A 15,829-nucleotide genomic window follows, 5' to 3' on the forward strand; every position below is an offset into this window, starting at 1 on the left:
AAAAATGGGGTACTACGGAGGCTGTTGCAGCCAGAACCGGCCATCGGGTTCCTTGTGAGTCCGGTTACCGAGTCTGGGGTGTGACAGAATATCTCTCACATTGGGGAACAATATTATGTACGTCCTGAGTTATCTCTTATAATCGACCCTTGCCATGTGAACCATGACCAAATTTTACAAGTGGTTCAGGAGGTGGCAGGTCAAATTTTTTGCCGAACTACTATTCTCATTTATCATAAACCATATATCTTAAATGAATCGACCGGTAATATCAATTGCTGAGAAATTATCGACCTGATTTTTCACAATTAATAAATAAAACACTAGTCAATCAACCATAGAACATATAATTTGATTTATCATACAAGTAATGTATCCCACATAACTCTTACATGGGGCCCACCATGTATACTTAAAGTTGGTCCAAAATCAGAAAAATCTGACATTACAGTTTTCAAACTGAAATTTGTCCCAACTTGGAGCTCATTTTCCAAATGCTTGGGACTCATTTTAATCAAGGTTGTGGGACATCCTAATCTTCTAATAAGATTACTAAACATTTCCTATGGTTCGACCCTTAGCTATAGAGCATGGGTCCGCCATATGAGGTTCCAAACATGGCCACCGGTAAGTAGTTCTGGTACTAATAATTTCTTTTTGAAAACAGTAAATAAAGAGGGATGAAGGGAAGTACGACTCATTTATATTTTTGTATTTGGTTGGACGATCTAGGGTGGTCCACTCCTTTCTTAATTAACCTGATGGGGTTGTCCACTCCATTTAAGGCTAGATGGCGCGCCATATCTTGCCCCTCTCCTCTCGCTCTTGAAAAAATATCTCCCCACAGGGTTTGGACCTTAAATAAATATCACGTGGGAGCCAGGGTTGTTCCTACGGTAAGCACTGAATTGTCACTGTTCCTTGTACGGTGGCCTCGTAAGATTTGGATCAATCGCCCTGAAATGATCGGAAACAGATTGGCTACTCCCCCTGCCATCAGCCCCGTGGCAGGTGGTCGGTGCTCTCAGCCATTCTATTCATCCATTTATAAAGATTATTTTAGTGCTTGATCCCAAAAATGAGAGAAATAATAGTTATTGGATATCCACCATTAAAATTTTCCTAAGGCCTACTGTACTGTTTATTTGACATCCAACCTGTTGACAAGGTCATACAGGCCCCAACTCAAGGGAAAAAACAAAAATCAACATGATCTAAAACTTTTATGGCCTCCAAAATATTTTTAATGGTTGATGGTCATTCGACACTGTTTCCTATAATGTGGTCTACTTGAGATCGAAACATATCTAATCTTTGGATTTATACTTTAAAATGATCTTTAAAAATATATGAACAGTATGGATGAAACAAATACATCATGATGGGGCACATTGAGTACCAACCACCCACAATTGGCTGGTGTGGGGAGCAGGCAATCCGTTTCCAAGATGATCAGTTAAAGTGGCTAAGGACACGGATTGGCGACTCCCCCTTCACCCGCGAATGGCTGGTGGTAGGTGATCTGTGGGCGCTCATGATGTATGTGTTTCATCCTTGTTGTCTATATATTTTTATAGAACATTTTATGATATGAGACAAAAAATAGGTATGTCCAAATCTCAAGTGGACTACATTATGGGAAACAATGTTAAATGAATGTTAATTATTAAAAACTTTTTAGAGGCCATAAAAGTTTTGAATTAAGCTGGTCTTTGTTTTTTGATTGGATGTCAAATAAACCCTACAGTCGGCCTTCCGAGGATTTTAATGGTGGATAGCCAATCATTATTGCTTTCCTGCGGTGTGGTTCACATGAGATTAATGTTACTCTCATTTTTTGTGTCAAGCCCTAAAATGATTTGCAAAAATGGATGAATGGAATAGATGAAATACATACATCATAGTGGGGCTCATTGACCACCAACTACCAGCCACGCAGGGGTGTAGCCCATCCATTCTCGACGAAGGAAACGGATTGGCTACTCCCGCCCCTGCCACTGGCGAATGGCTGGTGGTAGGTGATTTGTTGGCCCACTATGATATATGTGTTTCATCTATGCCATCCATTTATTTTTATATATCATTTTATAATATGAGACCAAAAATGAGTATATCCAAATCTCAACTGGACCACATTATAGGAAACAGTGTTGAATGAATGTTGACCATTAAAAGCTTTTTGTTTCCCTTCATCTGAGTTTGTATGACCTAATCAGAAGATTGTATGTCAAATAAACACTACAGTCGGCCTTAGGAGGATTTTAATGGTGGATATTCAATCACTATTGCTTTCCTGGGTGTGGTCCACGTGAGATTTATATCACTCTCATTTTTGGTACGAAGCCATAAAATTATTTATAAAACCGGATGAATGGAATGGATGAAACACATACATCATGGTGGGACCCACAGAGTACCGACCACTAGCCACCGGGCGGGTGGCAAGGGGAGTAGCCAATCCATTCTTGATGACAGGGGTGGATTTCTTACAGCATGCCGATGTGGCGGGCCCACTGAACGGTGTGTATATGACAAATATACATGGGCTCCTGGAAGGTTTTAACGGAGGGAGTTATAGCCCCCTGCTCCCAGCCGTGGGGCCCACCTAAGATTTGGATCTGGTGCATTTGTGGGGCCAGGGAGGTGTCAACAGTGGGCATCGTTATCCCCTCTGTTCCTTATCAACAGGTTGGATAACATTCTAGCGGTACAGTGGGGTCCACACACGGTTTCAACGGTGCTTATTCAATCACCGTTGTTCCCTGTGGTGGGGTTCACAGAAGTGTGGAAATCAAGTTGATTTTATGCTTTCACTGCATCTAGGTCTACGTGATCTAAGCAATAGGTGGGGGTGGCAAAAACTGTTTTCAACGGTGGGAGATTCATCCGCCGCTGCATCCTGTGATGGGGTTCACTTGAGCTTCGGATCTGCTGCATTGCCTGGCCCACACCCTGGACTGATATGGTAAGTAGATGGACGATGTGGGCAGAATGCCAGTATCATGATGGGCCAAAGAAATGTTTCAACGGTGGCTGGCAAAATGGGTAGACAGCGTGAGATATAACACGTACATTATAGTGGCCCACACAGCGTGATGAACACACTGTCCTCGCAGCATGGCCCACCCCTGTGGGCCCTTACAGATCACATGAAAAATGAAATAAGAGAGAGAAGGGTGCAAGGTAAACTACCCGATTTGATGTGTGTGGTGTCCTCCCCTTTTATCTGAACCATCCAATGACTTTGGCCCACCTTGATGGCCCGCCAAAACCCCTAAATTTCAGCAACATCTCCCCCTTTTTCTTTTTATTCTCTTTTCTCTCAGCTTATTTTTCTCTACAATTCTCTCCCTCTAGCAAAATGCGGGAAGTACTCGAGCTTTTTTCTTTCTTTTGTTAGAAAAATCCACCATGAACTAGCATGGGCACCATGTGGAGGACTTGCTTGGAGAGAGGGAAGGGGGGCTTAGTGGCCAATATGCATTGATTAGAGAATGAGGTGTGCCACATGCATTAGTTGTTAGTGAGGTGGTGGAAGGAGAGAGTTAACGGAGATGTACTGGAAGAAAATGTGTGAATAAGATGAGAGAGTGTGTGTGAATGATGTAGGAGTGGGCTTTGGTAGCTGGATGGGCTTGACCAATCAAAGGCCCATCTATAAAAGTGATGATGTGTAAAATGGTATAGTGAAAGAAAGATGAGATGTAAAGTGAAGCCAATACCTTTCTAGGTAATAAATATTTCATGAAAAAAGCATTTGGTATGTGCATATGTATGCGGCACAAACACACTCATTCGCAAGAGCAGATTAGGTGAGACTCCGGCCTCGCCCAAGATGGTGCAGCCCTTAATACGGGGTTACTGCAGGGCTCACCTTTGACGTATGTATTACGTTTTCATACTGTCTATCCATTTTCTCCGTATCATTTTAGGACATTATCCTAAAAATGAAGTAGGTATAATTATTAGGGGCAACATACCATAAGAAAAAGTTGTGATTAACTGCCCTACCATTAAAAACTTCTTAGGGCGTACCTTAATGTTTCCATAGTATTTATTTACCATTCAATCCGTTGATAAGGTCACATAAGCCTGGATGAAGGCAAAAACAAATATTTTTAAAAATTTTGTGGCCAATTAATGATCAATCAACATTGTTTTCTTTGGTATGTTCCACCTAATGATTGGATTGCTTCATTTTTTTTTTTGAATAATGCCCTAAAATGATCTAAACAAATGGCCGGACAACATGGATACATTGTGGGCCTTATGGTAACCCCATCTGCGGGGCTCACCTTTTTTAATGTATGTATTATGTATTCATACCATATATCCATCCTTTTAGGGCATTATCCCAAAAATGACGCAGATCCAATTATTAGGTGTAGCATACCATAAGAATCAGTTGTGATCAACCGACCTACCATTAAAAACTTCTTAGGGCGTACCTTAATGTAATTCATAGTGTTTATTTACCATATAATCTATTGATAAGGTCACATAAAGGCAAAAACAAATATTAGCTTGATCTAAAAATTTTGCGGCCAATTAATGGTCAATCCACACTGTTTTCTTTGGTATGGTACACCTGATGATTGAATCTACTTCATTTTTTGGATAATGCCCTAACATGATATGGAAAAATAGTTGGACAGCATGGATACATTGTGGACCTTATGGTAACCCCATTTGCAGGGCCCACCTTTAATGTAAGTATTATGTGTTCACGCTGCTTGTTCATTTTTAACAAAACAGTTTAGGGCATTATCCGAAAAATGAAGCAGATCCAATTATGAGGTGTAGCATACCATAAGAAACAACCGTGGGCCCTCTTTGTTCTTTTCCGTTTCTCAGTTGTGGTTACATGATAGGTGTGGTCCCCTCCCTTTTTGTAGGGACCCACCCCAAATGTCTGTAAATCTTGATGATCAATGGAAAATTTCCTTTCCTTTTTTTTTTTTTTTTTTTTTTTTTAAAATAAAAAAAAAACATCCTACCATCAAAAACTTCTTAGGGTGTTCCCTAATGTTTCCATAGTGTTTATTTACTAAGATCACATAAAGGCAAAAACAAAGATTAGTTTGATCCAAGAAATTTGTAGCCAATTAATGGTCAATCAACACTGTTTTCTTTGGTATCTACCACCTGATAATTAGCTGATAATTAGATCTGCTTCATTTTTTGGATAATGCCCTAAAATGATATGGAAAAATGGTTGGACAGCATGGTTACATTGTGGGCCTTATGGTAACCCTATGGTAAGGGCCGTCTCGTCTTGGGTGAGGCCAGGGACTCACGTAATCCTCTCTCCTCATTCATGAGGGTTCACACGTGCGCAGGGTTGCGCCGGTGCACGAGTACAGCGATACACATCTGGAAGGTCAATCACTCACACACAGGCGAATTCATACTGCATAGATTTCAGCCCAAATCTCATTTGCTTTCTTGGACAGATTTGAGAACTTTTGGTGTCCCATTGTCTATAATTAGGACAGACAGCTCCTCACGTAGTCAGCTTTTGGAGCAATCTACGTCCAAACGCTGCCTAATTGAGTCCCAAACACTATATCCACAAAGGCAGTTTTGTGATCGAAAAATGATGTTTAATTAATGGGATAGATTTATACACCATCTTGCTGTCCAAAAATGAAAAGACTTGGGGTCCAATTTTTGATGTCCAAAAAGACAGATTTGTAGTTTAAACCGGTGGTCCATGACAGATCGGTTTGGGCCACATCATGCTATCCACCTTTTGCTCAGATTAGGGTCCACTAAGCTGCTTGCTTTTGAACCAATTTGGGCCCCACACACTATTCAATATTTGGACAATTTTAACGGTTCAAATGACGTTGATTCTAAGGTCTAAGAATGGCCCGTATGGGGCACTGTGAACAAATCTAAATTTTGATAGATTTTACTAATCAAATTGGATGATTCTTATTATTAATTGAATGGTCCAGATCTCAGCAAGTTCAGAAGTCAAATCAGAAAATATAATTGGATGGTTTGATTTTAAGTTGATGCTTGATTCGAACTTTTCAACTTTTCAAAATCCCACATTCTTCCAATGTAGAAATAATCAATTTTTTAAAATCAAAATATAACAATAAATCAATAATTAAAATTAACTAATAAGGACTTTGAAACTAGTGGCATTGGCCCTTAGGACTAAACCCCCTATTGTTATTAAGTTCCGAACTTGGAAATTATGAACATAGGAATGCATTGATTGTGTTTGTTATGTGCAAGGGAGTGTTTCAAGCTTGGCGGGGACCGATTGAGTGTAGCATACTCTAAATACTCGATATTCTGGGTGTCACTTATATTTACACAGAAGCGTGAATTAATAATGCTTTTAGCCTGATATCCAAGTAATAATAGAACTAAGCTAAACAGTGCAACATATTATGCATCTAAAACGAACAACAAAATAAAATATACAATGCACATTTATCCAGAGTATAAGGTCCACATTGGGTCCTAATTTATAGTTCTAAAATAAACCAAAATGTGTGAAATATAAAGTCAGCCCAACATAAAAATATTTGTTGTATCAAGCCGAGCGGTGAGCCGGCAGCTACAATGGCCCATCTAATAGCTGGAAGTAAGAGAGCTCCTCTAAGTCCATGTATGCATCCTGTCACACCCCAGACTCGGTGACCGGATCCGTAAGGAACCCGATAGCCGATTCCGGCCGCAATAACCTTCGTAGTACCCCATTCTTGGTTCCTGGCTCAAGTTATGATCCCCAGATCCTACAAGGAAGATTTCCATATCACGATTCCAATCCAATTGAGCATACCCAAGATCATAGCAAGTAAATTTCAGAAACATAGCCACAAGGAACACAATACAAAAATCCACTAAGAATTTTAAACTTTTTACAAAATATAAGACTCAGAAGGGAAATACATAGATAGGATAAGGAAATCTCTAAAAGGTCTTTGGTACGCTTCTCACTCCTGGCCTACTACTCTGTTGCCTAGTCTCACCTGTACACATCAATCATGCATAAGTTTATAGAAAGCTTAGAGGGCGATGAAGGTGTGTGACAATGGTGCTCAGAAGAAGATATGTGAGAATACAGAAGGAAACATGAATGACACTAGCTGTACCGAGGCTAAGCTATGAATACGGTAAACCGTACCAAGGCTATGCAATGAAATACATGAGTACTGGACGCCATGTCAAGGTGATGCAATATGAGGCTTATAGAGCCAATGCCAATGCAATGCGAAGTAATGTCAGTCCTCATATCCAAACCATATATCAAGTACATTTCCATCATAAGGCAACTACCGGGGTTAAGTACACTGCAGGATGACTACCGCTCTCCAAGAACCGCACAGTTAAACGAGCGTAGGAGACCTCACTACCCGCTTGTGGATAGCTAATCACTAGCGAGGATTGACGGTAGCAGACCTAGTTACGAGCTGGTCAGACTTAGCCTAGTAATGTCCCCTCACTCAGGCGGATAAGGCCACATCCCATCTCAACCAACTTCATGACAATGGGAGACACGGCCTAACGGTGTAAGGCACTTGGACGCACTTGTTTTCCACCCAGTCACAGCGTTGAGGCATCTTCCGGTACCTTGAAGGTTTAGGGGCTTTCACCCAGGGGCATCCTATGCACCCCAAATGCTCGAATAGTATTTCCGGTATCCACAAACGGCCACCCACGATATATTAGTGGAGGCATCGGCCTTGATGAAGCAAGGACAAATAATATCTATGAAATGTAATGCCAGATGCATGAGTTGCGCATGCCAATCATGCATCACTTCCAAGCACTCAACATGCACAAGATGGGAAACTCCATCCTTCTGGGAAACTATCACATCTGCCCAATGACCACGCACAATGCCATCAAATCACGCAATGATGCACATGGGTCATGAGGATGAACTAGGTGCGCCATACGGCGACGCCTCCTTTCCAAGGAGGGACTAAGTTTATGTACTTAGACAAATTCTCTAAGGAGTCATCTTCTAGTGGCGGCCCAATAGTTTGGGGTAATCCACAAGGCTAAGGAGAATAATAACATGGGCCTAAATAGATGAACGGTCCTAGTAAGGGTCTATGATAGGCCTTTAGTAACTAATAGAAACCCATGGGCCTACCTTAGGGCCACCAATGTGGACATCCAACCACAACTGGTCCCCAAGAGGTGGTCCATCTCTAATTAATCACGGATCAAGGCCCAAGGCCTATTCCAATACATGGGTCTAGTGAGCAACACACATAGCCCAATCCATGAGTAATATCGTGGGCCCATACGTAAGGTTTGGGCCCAAACATAAGGGTCATTAGTCCACATTGTGGTGGGCCTAGTGGGTAGCCCATTACTTAAACCACATGTGCAATTCTCATGTGTAAGTCAAGTGAGTTGGGCCTACAACCCGGCCCAAGTATAAAGTTGATTTGGTGGGTGACCAAGGGCCTAATCACTTGTGAAATCCGCCCCATAAACCCAACACAATAATATGGTAAAAATGGCCCAAGGGTCTAAAGGGCCTAAGGAGTCCAAAAACTAGTTACATTTATGGATCCATTAAAAACTCTACCTATGGTGGGCCTGAAAGATGCCACTAATTAAGCCCAAAAATTAGGTGATTTAAAGCATGATTTATTTCTTCTAAGTACTCACAATGTGGTGGGCCCCACTCCTCAAAATTTCATCCCAAAGGCCAAGCATTATTATAACATATTGCTGGATTTTTTTTAAAAAAATTATTATTTTTTTTAACCCAACAGGTTTATGGGCCTGTTGGAGCCTAGAAAATGGTCCATTTGATTAGGACATTAGTCCAAGTGGTCCAGCTATCAAGTTAGAGTGCCCCACCACATAGGATCTCATTATATTACTCATGAAAATAGGTGGGCCACACTGTTGGACCAAAGTCCAGCAGGTAGTTCACATGGGGAGTCCCACATGGGCCTGGGCATCCTAATGGGCTGGAAGCCCAGCCCATGCACTAGCTAAAAGGTGGTCCCCACCTCGGGTACCCCATGCTAAGGTGGGCCATACTCAAGTGAGCCACACAATGGATAGCTATGGAGATAAAACACACATCATGGTGGGCCACAGACTGGGGTGGACGGCCAGCCCATGCTGGACGTCCCAACCATGGGTGTCCAACCATGTGGGCCGGTCTAGCCCTCGCCATAAATTACACAGTGGCCCGTTGGGCTTGAAAATTGGTAGGTGGGTCCCAGCATGGGTGGGACACCTCCAGGTAAAATGTTAGATTTTTTTGAGCTTGGAAGCTATTTTTATGATTTAATAGAAAACTATTTGTCTAGAAATATGGTTATAGTAGAATTCTAGTTGTCCCTGCTTTGATCACCCAATGGGGTGGGCCCAAGGCCTCTAAAAATTGGAAAAAATTAATCTTAACCTCCCCACATATGTATACTACAAGGTAGGGTCCACAAAAATGGCCCACCAATACAAAAACTATTTTATATTTTAAGATTTCCAAACTGAAATGTTGCTGGACAGTCCAGAAAATCTGGACTGTCCATCCCACTTGGGCCACTCCTTTGGGACCTCGATCAAGGTCAGATGGAGCTAAAATTTGGGGGACATCTAGGTGGGGTCCTCATCTTCAAGAAAAGTATATTTGAGGGGCAGGAAAGGTTCCCCAATTAGTCCCAAAATCTGGTCCAAAAACAATCAGAAACTGTGTAGAGTATTTTTGGACAGCAACATATACATGTAATAAACTAAGTATATGTGCCAAATTAAAAGGAAATTACCCCATAAATTTGGTGTTATGGTCCACCTTAGTAGGCCCCACAAATATCTAGGCCATATCCCCACTCTAAAAATTCGTTGCATGCATCACATGTGGGGTAAAAGGCGCACCAACATCCCCAGTGTGGACTGCAATGGATGTCCACTATGTTTGGACGGTCTGGATGTTGTAAGGCCTCTAAGTGGGCCACACACCTCAGAAATCAGATAATGAGGATGGGGAAAAGATGAAAATGAAAGAAGGAAATCAAGATCCGGCCATAAGATATGGTCTCCGCCACCATTGAGGCCCTCCCTTCATCGCAACATCTTACACTATATGCATTTACAAGGTACATCATATGTATGCATGCAATAAAAATTCAAATCTAATGTGGATATGCCATCCCCACTAGGGTCTAGGGTCTAGATGACCCCACAAGAACATGGATTAAAAGAAAAAGACATGATGGGGTCCATGGAGAATGGCCCTATCCATGGAATCATGCATGTAAGGAAGATGGGCCATAAGCCTCATCCATGGAGACTTGGGGACCTCCACCATCACTTGGTGGGCCCCACAAGTTCCTTAAAGAGGAAATGAAGATGTCTAAGAAAGGAAGAAAGGAATCCTAAGCTAAAGAACACCCACCTAGGAATCAACCTTGAAAGTTATATCACTTTCATCAAGAGACTCCAAGAAACATGAATCAACGGTTGAGATGAGATGAGAAATGATAGATGGGGAGATATTTAAGAGAGAATGTGTTGAAAAAATGGGGGAGAAGGGGACATTGGAGGGTTGCTAAGGAAAGGAGAGACGAAAGAGTAGAGTGAAATGAGAGGGAAAGAGAGAGAGAGAGAGAAGAATTTGGTGAATTTCAAATAATGGAGGTGGGTTGGCAATATTATAACACTAGTGGGTGCCTTTGTATTTTGAAATGACAGGAGAAGGAAGAAATTAGCAGACCTGTCATTATAGCAATGGGCGATACTAGAAGAGTTGTGACTTCCACAAAGCATCACATGGGTCTTTCTAAAATAAATTGAATGCAGACCTGTTGTTTCATAAAAATCAGCATATATTGCATAATCCAACGTGCAAATGGATAAGAATGACATTTCAGTATGGCTGTAAATGAGCTGGCTAGGCCCTACAGGTTCCTGCACCCAGAGTGTGGCTAAATGGGCATGGGCATGGGTTTGGGTAAGTTTTTTAGCCTGGTTATTAAATGCACCAGGTGTTGTTACACCCCTGCCCATGCTCGAATCTGGACCGAACTGGATTATGTATCTATGAGAATTCTTATGTGATACTTCCTGTACAATGTATTAAAATACTATAATTTTAATAACATGTTATGCCTGACCTTGGTTCATGCAGTGTTTTCGTAATCTTTTCCATATGGATATGTAAAAATATCACACTAAAAAAAATCAGCAATTGATATTTATACTCACCCTGTTTGGTAGGCAGCTTTTTTTTTCTACTTTCGGAAATAGAATAGTACAACTCTATAGTCTTCAAAGCTTGGGCTAGCTTTGAGGACTTTTTACTGGGATTTGGCAATATGAAGCCTGGTCCCTTGACAGCCTATACAATAGATCACCACCAGGCCATTCCTTATAGCCCATAGTGAGTTCACATGGCTCCAGCCTGGCTCATTGACAATATTTCTAGGGATGTCAAGAGACCAGACCTATTCAAAATTTTGATTTCACATGGCTCCAGCCTGGCTCATTGACAGCCCCAACCATTTCTAGCTCTTTCTTAAAAGTTAAAACTGGAGGTTGCTTCGGAATTAACCAAGCAGTATGGTTTTCTTAGCTTTAACTTTTCAGAAAGCAAGGATCTTACAGTAGTTTTCGAAGAATGCAGCGGTTATTCATAAAATATTTTGGCCGTCTGATTGTTGCCTGAAATGAGTTCATCTCATTTTTAATTAACTGTAAATTTTTTATTTTTTATTAGACATATGGTGCTCTAATACATAGTGAGTTCACATTAGCAATAATTCTGTATTAAAGTTCCTAATCTCTAAAATATAATTACTGTTAATGAAATGCGATGAAATCATTTTTAGGCACGTAGCAAACAGGGTTGAAACTGTTAACAGAATCCATGGCCATAGATCAATCGACTTAACAGCCACCAATCTCAAATTTTCAGATTTTGGATTTCATTAAACTACACAATAGTCCATTTCAAAAGCTTCAGGATTGATTCTTTTGAGTTCATGTTTGAATGCAATGAAACCATGATGACAGAACTTAATAAACGTAATCAACAAAGAATCACCTAAAAAGTATTCTAAGTGCTTCCCACCTTCACATAACCTGAAATATACAACAAATGAATCATGAGGATTCCAAACTACCATCTTTAATTTACCCAATTCATTTATCAGATCTCAAATACCCACACAAAAAATCTGATGTGCCCAAATGATGGGCATGTGCCTATGTACAAATTTCTACAGTTCAATCAAGCTGAAATGTATAATGTGAATGGTGGAGATTGATTAAAATCTACAATGAAATACCAAGGAGCTCTTATTTTTCACTACATCAATGAAGTTTAAAGCATAACCTATCATCCATAACTAACCGTCCTGACTGGGAATAGAAATAACCTGCCATTGGAAGCATAAAAACCTCAAAAGTTTTTATGGATGGCGTCATAAAAGGTTCCTACTTACCTTGGCTGTCCAACATTTGCCTTCGCCATTGTGGATGGCGTCAATCAATGCAATGTAGTTCCAGTTCTTGATGACATTGTATGGGCCATCATGGATCTCAACTTCAATAGTGTAGCCTTATCCAAATCTTCTTCGCAGAATACAATTGCAATTAGAAAAGGAAAAAAAAAAAAAAAAAAAGAGGCAGAGTTAGTGAGTTGTTTGGGAAAGCAGATATTTTCACAGATGTAGTTGGCTGATGAGATACCATAGATTGAGGAATCTATTAAGGTAGAGGTAGTGAGCTGTTAGGGAAAGCAGAGATTTTCATTTGCAATTATATATATAATCAATTGCTTAGATTCAAGCTTCAGGGTTAGTTTTCAGGTTTGTTTCTAAATTCTTTTACAGCTTATCGATGTCGTGTGCTTGTTGCTTCCATGAGGCCATATAGGGTGGTGATTGAATTACATAGCTGTTTGGATTGGTGGAATGATCATAGAGTGACTCAAGGTGACACCAAGTAATGATCATAGAGAACTAAGCAGCATTTTCAATTGCTTCAATGCATTTCAACACAGTAGCCTTGTTCGACATTTCTCCCACACACTCCAAACTCAATAAGCTTCAACTCAAACTTGCCCAATTTCACCCAAAGAAAAAAAGAAAAAAGACCAAAGTGATCAAATATAAGGTGGGATACATATGTATCAGAAAATGAACAGTCATGTTGGATGCAGATATACTGTAATCAGAATGCTCTCCAACCAAAAAAGTAAGAGCCACTAATAGCTTAACAACCATTTTCCATTTTCACACCAATACTCCCTGGTCAGTCACTAATTTTTGTTTGAATTTCTTTTTCTTTATTTATTTACATCACCATCATCATCATCCTAGCCTCATCCCACCACAGAAATAACAGGAAAATAGATGAAATACCCCAAGCTTATGAACTCCGTAATGTTGACATCAGGTGCAAGAACAAGCTATCATGAGGTGGGTCCAATTGCACAGTTGCTCTAGCCTAAAATCAGGCTGGTCAGCTCATCACTTAAAAACACCGCACATTTTATATTTACACTGGCGTTTCGTTGGGGCCGCTAGTGAGAGTGCGCTCAAGTGCAACGTAATCATATAATCCATCAACCATATCATATCCTCAAGTGTAACCACATCACATTGTTATACAATCATATCATATCCTCAGATGCAAACTCATCACGTTGTCCATCAATTATATCACATTCTCAAGTGGATATATACCTCATCACACTATCATACTATCATACCACATCCTTAAGTATGACTCTATCGTGTTGTCCATCAACCGTATCACATTCTCACAACAAAGCCAGAAAGTTGATTTTAGCTCAATCGGTGAGTTTTAAACCAATTGCAAACTTTCTTCACGAACATTGAACTCTACAAGACATTGTTTCAAAGGGAAACAACAATAGCAAGAAGGACTATACCTCTACAAATTTCAATTTAAAATCGAGGCTTCCGAAATATTGCGCAGGCTCATACTCATCTCGAAGGTATTCCAATATCTGGGCGTAGTTTGCATCGTGCCAAGCAATTTCAGATTTGAACGATGAGAGTAGACAAGCATGAGATGCATACAATTATGTGCTAGCTTATAATTCTAATTCGATATTTTTGGAAGTCAATTCAGAAAACTGGTATTTTGATTTTGCAGTCCAAGTGAACTGTCAGAAGAAATTTGCTAGGTTGGTAATGTAATAGGTCAATTTTGGACTCAAGAGGCTAGGCCAATTGAAAGGACTTGGTTGAGTTGCCAGTAGATCAATGAGTTCTCAAGATTTTATATTACTTTGAGCATACACTTCTTGCAAAAAGAAATTATGTTAAGGATTCTCACTCTACACCAATTTACTCTAATAATCGTCCAAAAAAGAAAATTAATATAAATGGCCATCTTTTCATCAATGTGTGTGCGGCCATCATTCCACTGTAGATCGATTGTACCTCTAATTTATAATACAATGAAGGCTTGAAATTTTGAGACACTTTTTATAACCTCCAGTGGTTGATCAGAAGTAACAGGAATGATATTTTTTTCTTTTTAATAACCTACAAAAGAAAAGAGAAGAAGCCTATATGCATCATACCATCATAGACCAGCAGTCCATGTCTGGTATGAGCATCTTCAAGTAATTCCAAGAGTTAAATCCTTCTATAGTTGCATTCCTAGAGAAAATAACTGAAGCAAAAATTGTGAAAGCTCACCACTTCATTTGCACATTCTCTAAAAAGAACAGTAATATGATAGAAAAGCCCACAATTAATTAAAAACCAAGACAAAGTTCTCCATATGACCAGGCCTGGAGCATCCAATACCACAATGGTTGAAATTCTTAGAAAAAAGAAAATTGTAGCAGCATCACAACTTCGAATGGGAAAGGAAGCAGGAGTGGCATCTTGAGCAGAAAGTTCCTATAGCTAAGCTCATATCAGTTCACAGGTTGTGCTTAAAACTAAAAAGTGGGCATAGAATCCCTAAAAATTCATCAATTAGCACCCACATTCGGTTTATACCATTGAAAACTAACCTTCCACTTTAATCTTGCCAACTACTTTCTTTGCCGCTCTATATATTCACTCATATCCAATCGTATCATGGCTGCCTCCTACAACAATGTCAGCAAAAAAATGAAATTAGCTAGTTGCCACTTCATGCATTGCCTGAACAGCTCTAATTTCTTGCCAATATTCATTTGGCGACTTTGAAAGTAGAAAATATTAAAAGTTACTAAATAGATAAAAAGTAGCGACATGCCAACTAATATGTGGATAGGGCTAAAGGAGGCTTGATGTCAAGTGGCATTGGTTTGCTGGATGTCAAACTTTTGTCCCCAGTCCACATAAAAGTGCTAATCTCAGGTGGCACTGGTTTGCTAGTTGTCAAACTTTTGCCAACCAACCATGATAATTGTCAGAAAGCCAACATCAAATAGATGGGACAAGGTTATGGTGATGATGATCATGATGCAACCAAATGTACCTTTGGCCATTTGATGCAACCAAACGCTATAACGGAGACTTTTACCAGCAAAAAAAAAATAAATAAAAAAGAAATAAGATCAGCAAAAAACAGGCAATTACTACAATTTTAATCTTTTTGTTGTTGCATACCACCCAATCTTTGAAGATCATCAATGTCTCTTCGAACCATGTCCTCTCTAAAAACTGCCTACAACAGCAAACCAACAAATGAATCATTTTTTGTTACTTAGTGAAATTACGGACCAAGAATCAAGATCAAATAAACACCTGCTGCTCTGTTCTACTAAGAGTCTGCCTCAGTTATTCAAGTGCTTGAACAAGGGTAGCTTCTCGCTTCCCAGCTTCTCTCAAGTTTAGTTTTGGCTTCATTGTTCGCTCGTGCC

At 40.1% G+C, this 15,829-nt stretch overlaps 1 long non-coding RNA gene across 1 annotated transcript; it reads right to left on the reverse strand.

Annotated features, from left to right (window-relative positions):
* Positions 1–14,960: 14,960 nt before the first annotated feature.
* LOC131256404 (uncharacterized) lies at positions 14,961–15,781 on the reverse strand. The gene is made up of 3 exons (XR_009176793.1): positions 15,714–15,781; positions 15,576–15,633; positions 14,961–15,070 (listed from the first exon to the last, which is right to left on the reverse strand). It is a non-coding gene; the product is annotated as an uncharacterized LOC131256404 (long non-coding RNA).
* Positions 15,782–15,829: the final 48 nt, after the last annotated feature.

Source organism: Magnolia sinica, chromosome 9 (assembly GCF_029962835.1).
Source record: "Magnolia sinica isolate HGM2019 chromosome 9, MsV1, whole genome shotgun sequence".
NCBI lineage: Eukaryota > Viridiplantae > Streptophyta > Magnoliopsida > Magnoliales > Magnoliaceae > Magnolia > Magnolia sinica.